Here is a 5,512-nt window from a genome sequence, read left to right on the forward strand (position 1 = left end):
CTTCAAACTCAGAGATGCTCCTGCCTCTGCCTCTCAAGTGCTGAGATTAAAGTCCTGCATTGCATTGCCTTGCAGATAAATCAATTTGACTCCTTGTTTATTTAACCATTAACCAACCTTGTATATTTTAATATTGATATAGTCACTCATTAGTTACAGTTTTTGTGTTGATTATTCTAGATTTTTATATAGTAATGCCACCTGTAGACACAGAGTTTTGTCATCGCCCCCCCCCCCAGCTCTATCATTTTTTACTTCTTCTTGTCTTGTTGTATTAGTGAGGACTTGCAGACGATCTCTGAGAGGAGTGTGGAGGAGAGACAACGTTGGCTTCGGACTGATCTTAACCTGGAATCTAGCTTTTCACCATTAGGTAGAACGTTAGTTGTAAATGTTCTTTTCTTAGGGGAGAGGAGAGGAAGGGAGGGGAGAAAAATACATAGCACCATAAAAATAAAAACTGTTGTTAAAAATGTTCTTTTCCTCATTTCTTTTTGTGGTGACAAACTCAGGGTCTCTCACACAGTAGGCCAGCACTCTACACTACCCCGTAACCCAAATCTTCTGGGTTCTGTTTGCTTGCTTTGTGTGTTTAGACAGTGGCCCAGACTGGCCATAAGCTCACTGTAATTCTCCTGCTTCAGCCCAGCCTCATTACTTACTTTCAGTTGTTTATTTCTGGTTTTTCGAGACAGGAATTCTCTGTGTAGTAGCCCTGACTGTTCTGGAACTCACTTTGCAGACAGGCTGCCCTCGAAATGAGAGATCCACCTGCCTCTGCTTCCTGAGTGCTGGGATTAAAGGCGAGAGCCATCACTAGCCGGCTTTATTACTTTTACAAAATGTTTATTACAATGTACTTCAAGATAACACTTCATTCTCATTACAGGTGACAAAGATGTGCTAGAGGATCCAGATATTTAACTAGGCACGAGAGAGGGGCACTGTCATCTCAGGGAACGGGAACAGTTGCTTTACCAGATCTCCTCCTCCCACGTGTGCCCAGGGTTTGAGTTCCTCAATCTCCTGCCCCACTCTGTTTCGGTTCAGTCTTTCCTTCCTCGTCCATCTTCACGGCTTTTTCTTGTGACCTTCAGCAGATCCTGGTCCTTTTGTGTCCTCATGTCCCTGTCACCCCTATGTCTCACTAAATTGGCCTTGAATTTATGATCCCCCTGCCTAATTAGTTGGGATTATAGGCCTGTCCCAGAGCTTATGTTTTCATACAGTTCTTTGTAATTTACCATTACCTCATCATTTGGCACCACTTGTAGGAATAAGTTCATATATATATATATATATATATATATATATATATATATATAATATGCACACTTTAAAGATATATTACAAATAACATATATAGTAATATACTTATATATAATATATATATTGCCGAGCGGTGGTGGCGCATGCCTTTAATTCCAGCACTCGGGAGGCAGAGGCAGGTGGAGCTCTATGAGTTCGGGTCACACACACACACGTACCACAAGAATCCTCTGGAACTGGAGTTATGGATGGTTGAGAGCTACCACATGTGCTGGGAACTAAAGCTAGGCCCTCTGCAGGAGCAGCCACTGCTCCCAACTGCTGAGCCGCCTGTGTAGTAAATTCTTTATCAGAATGAGGAACTGAAGAAGTTCCTGTACTCGTTCGCTGGGAGTTGTTTTGTTTCTGAATCGTGAATAGTGCAAGGTTTTGTCACATATTTTCTCTGTGTTGGTATCATATCACATTAATCTTTTTTGTGTTTTGAGAGGGTCTCACTAAATAGTTCTGCCTGGCCAGCTTGATCTACAGAGTGAGTTCCAGGACAGCTTCAAGCTACATGGGAACCCTGTCTCAAAAAACGAAAAACAAAAAACCAATCAAACTCTTAGCAACACACACAGTTAAAAAATGGAGTCTAACAGTTGCATACATGTTTAATCCCAGAACTTCAGTAGGCAGAAGGAGGCAGATCTCTGTGAGTTCCAGGCCAGCCTGGTCTACAGAACAAGTTTCAGGACAGCTAAGACTACACAGAGAAACCCTGTCTCAAAACAAAACAAAACAAAAAACAGCCTTGTTCAGATAGCTGGAAGACAGCAGTTCCCAGAGGAGACATGGAAACGAACTGCCCTCCACACACTTTGCCCTATGTGTCCCTTCCATTTAGTTATCTGTATCTGTTGTAACATATTTAAAAGTGTTTAAATTATATGAATGTGTATGTGTGTCTACATAGGAACATATGCACGCATGCAGGTATCTGTGGAGGCCAGACAAGAGTATAGGATCCCCTGGAGCTCGAGTCACAGGTAGCTATGAGCTGTTAGACATGGGTGCTGGGAACTGAACACTCTACACTCTCGTCCCGTAATATACTTTTGCTTGTTAAGGCAGTCTTACTGCTTGGTGGTGGTGGCACACGTCTTTAATCCCAGCACTCAGGAGGCAGAGGCAGGCGGATCTCTGAGTTCAAGGCCAGCCTGGTCTACAAGAGCTAGTTCCAGGACAGGCCCCAAAGCTACAGAGAAACCCTGTCTCAAAAAAGCAAAAGCAAAACAAAACAAAAGACAGTCTTACTATGAACCCATTAGCTGGCTTTGAACTTGAAGCCTCAGGCTCTGGCTCTGAACTGTTAGGATTATAGGTATGCACCACAAGACCTAGCAATGTAATATCTTTTATAATAAGCATGCGAAGGTAAGAGAGTGCCCCTTAAAAATAACCAAACCTAGAGAAGTGATTATGAAAACCCTGATTAGCCTGTTGGTCAGAATCACAGGCCACAACCTGGGATTTGCTATTGGTGTCTGAACTGTGATACAGGACACGTAACTTGTTTGGGTGGGTGGAGTTGTTCATGTGGTGTCCAGCACTGAAGGAGTGGGTGAATAAAACAGAGGTCCATAGATGGGTAGGAAGACGGGCATAAGATAGAGGTTTCATCATTAATCACATAGACCAGCTATCCCTTTGTATGTAAGCATGTGTCTGTGGTCCTGTGTAAATGGGTGTATGTGCATATGTGTGTAGTAGTCCAGAGGTGGACGCTGGGTGTCTAATTGCTAGTCACCTTACTGAGGCAGGGTCTCTCGATGAACTTGGGATTTGCTGACTCAGCTACACTGCTTGCTCAAAAGCTCCAACTGGGGCAACAGTCATGCACACTATTAATCCAGGCACTTGGGAGACAGAGGCAGGTGGATCTCTGTGAGTTCAAGGCCAGCCTAGTCTACACTGCGAGTTCCAGGATAGCTGGGACTATACAGAGAGCCCTGTATTTTTTGGGGGGGAGGGAGCCTGGAGACCCCGCAACTGCCTCCCAGCTGTGTGGTGAGAGCACAAACCCTCATTTGGCTTTCGGTGGGTGCTGAGATCCACTCAAATCCTCACATTTGTTTCCGTGGGTGCTGAGATCCACTCAAATCCTCACATTTGTTTCCGTGGGTGCTGAGATCCACTCAAATCCTCACATTTGTTTCCGTGGGTGCTGAGATCCACCTCAAATCCTCACTTTTGTTTCCGTGGGTGCTGAGATCCACCTCAAATCCTCACTTTTGTTTCCGTGGGTGCTGAGATCCACTCAAATCCTCACATTTGTTTCCGTGGGTGCTGAGATCCACTCAAATCCTCACTTTTGTTTCCGTGGGTGCTGAGATCCACTCAGGTCCTCACATTTGTTTCCGTGGGTGCTGAGATCCACTCAAATCCTCACATTTGTTTCCGTGGGTGCTGAGATCCACTCAGGTCCTCACGTTTGCTTCTGTGGGTGCCGAGTCATCTCCCCAGCCTCCTGATCGATTCTCCTTATCTTAGACACAGGCTTAAAGCACCCCTTAGTTTGTAGGGAAGAACAGCTTTGTGGGGTCCCTTTGATATGACAAGAATGGGATGACACCACCGAGATATCCTCTGCGTTAGAGGTGGCAAGGCTCCCTCTGGCAGCATCAGGTTTCTGGCTCAGTGGGTGCCGGACTGCAGACAGGGGAGCTTGCTCTGGAATGAACAGCTGCAGTGGTGGCTTCTGGAAAGCCTACTTCTCTAGTTTCCTAGAATTGTGTAAGGAACTGACCTATATTCTTTCTCTACTCAAACCGGCTGGAGAAGTTTCTAGAATGGCCGCCTTCCTGATTTGGCAATGGTTCCCAAGGTGAATGGTACGGAACTGCTTTTTCCTCATTGAAATATTTCTTCAGGATCAGATGATTCAAGAAACTTGAGGATCTGAAAGCTCAGAAAGTTACAGGATTGGTGAGGCCCATCCCTCCCGTTATAAAAATAGTCAACAGTTGATGTGGGGAACCTTAGGGGGAGCTGTCTGCAACACCTGTAAAAAAAACCTCCAGCTTCCCGCGGTGGTCACGCATGCCAGAGTGACCTTTACAATTGTTTTTGGGTCACCCGTACTCCCGTAAGTAACTCCAATTCACTCATTGGCTCATTAACTAGACTTGAACGGAATTTTTCCTTGTTCTCTTGTAGGTGCCCTATCTGGGATGAAGTCACTCAACAGTAACAAGGCATTGCCATGACTTGCTCCTGAACCTGGCCTTCTTTACTCTTGAGACTTACTTGTAAGAAACCAGAGCAGGGGCATCAAATACACCACACCACACGCACACACACACACACACACACACACACACACACACACACACGTCCTTTCCCCAGAACAACTCAGGCCAAGGTTGTTCTTCCACTCAGCACTGACTGCTGCTTCAGCGCATGCTACCGGGGCTTCTCAGGCCTCAAAGGGCCGGAGACTGACTCTTGCACGTCTCTGCTGAGTGGGGCAATGGTAACCTGACATGGGCTGACAAAATACTACTCCCTCCCAGCTGAGTGACCTCAGGAAAGTCAATTAACTCCTTCAGCTGGAGATTTCCTCAGCCGTGAGGGGAGACCCGCAGTTGTGGCAAGGATGGCATGAAGCAATGTGTGGAAAATACCAGACTGCTGCCTGGCAACAGTACTGGCTGCCCTCAGCGTATCTGCATCCTCAGAGTCTTGCACAATTGGAGATAGAAGCTGGAGAGCATGTTTTTATCTGAGAGGATTCCTAAACACAGACTGGGTTTCCTGGGCATAAAAGCTAGGCTTTTAAAAAATCATGTGGGGCCCTCCATCTGCTTAGAACCTTGCTGGCACACCCTCTCTACAGTTGGTTCCAACCAGCACTGCCCAGGAAGGGGCCATCTAGTCACCAAGCTTTCTCTCCAGAGTCCAGGCTGCTAGCCTACTGTACCATGGAGTCTGAGCTCAGCTGGGGCAGTGTGAGGAGGCCCAACTTGAAGCTCCAGCAGCCTTCACACGAAGTCACAGTGATCTCTGGCTAAGCTAGAACTCATGGGAAACATATTGTTCGGACTGTCTGAGCAGGGATTGTGGAAGTCTGTAGGACTGAGACTAGCCTGGATCTTTTGGGGGGCTAAAGACCCAACCCCAGAAAGTCTGCTCCTAACAAGGATTCAAAAAACAAACAAACAAACAAAAAAAAACCAAAAAACAAAACCAAGCCAGCAAG

This window comes from Myodes glareolus, chromosome 7, assembly GCF_982192425.1.
Source record: "Myodes glareolus chromosome 7, mMyoGla1.1, whole genome shotgun sequence".
Classification (NCBI taxonomy): domain Eukaryota; kingdom Metazoa; phylum Chordata; class Mammalia; order Rodentia; family Cricetidae; genus Myodes; species Myodes glareolus.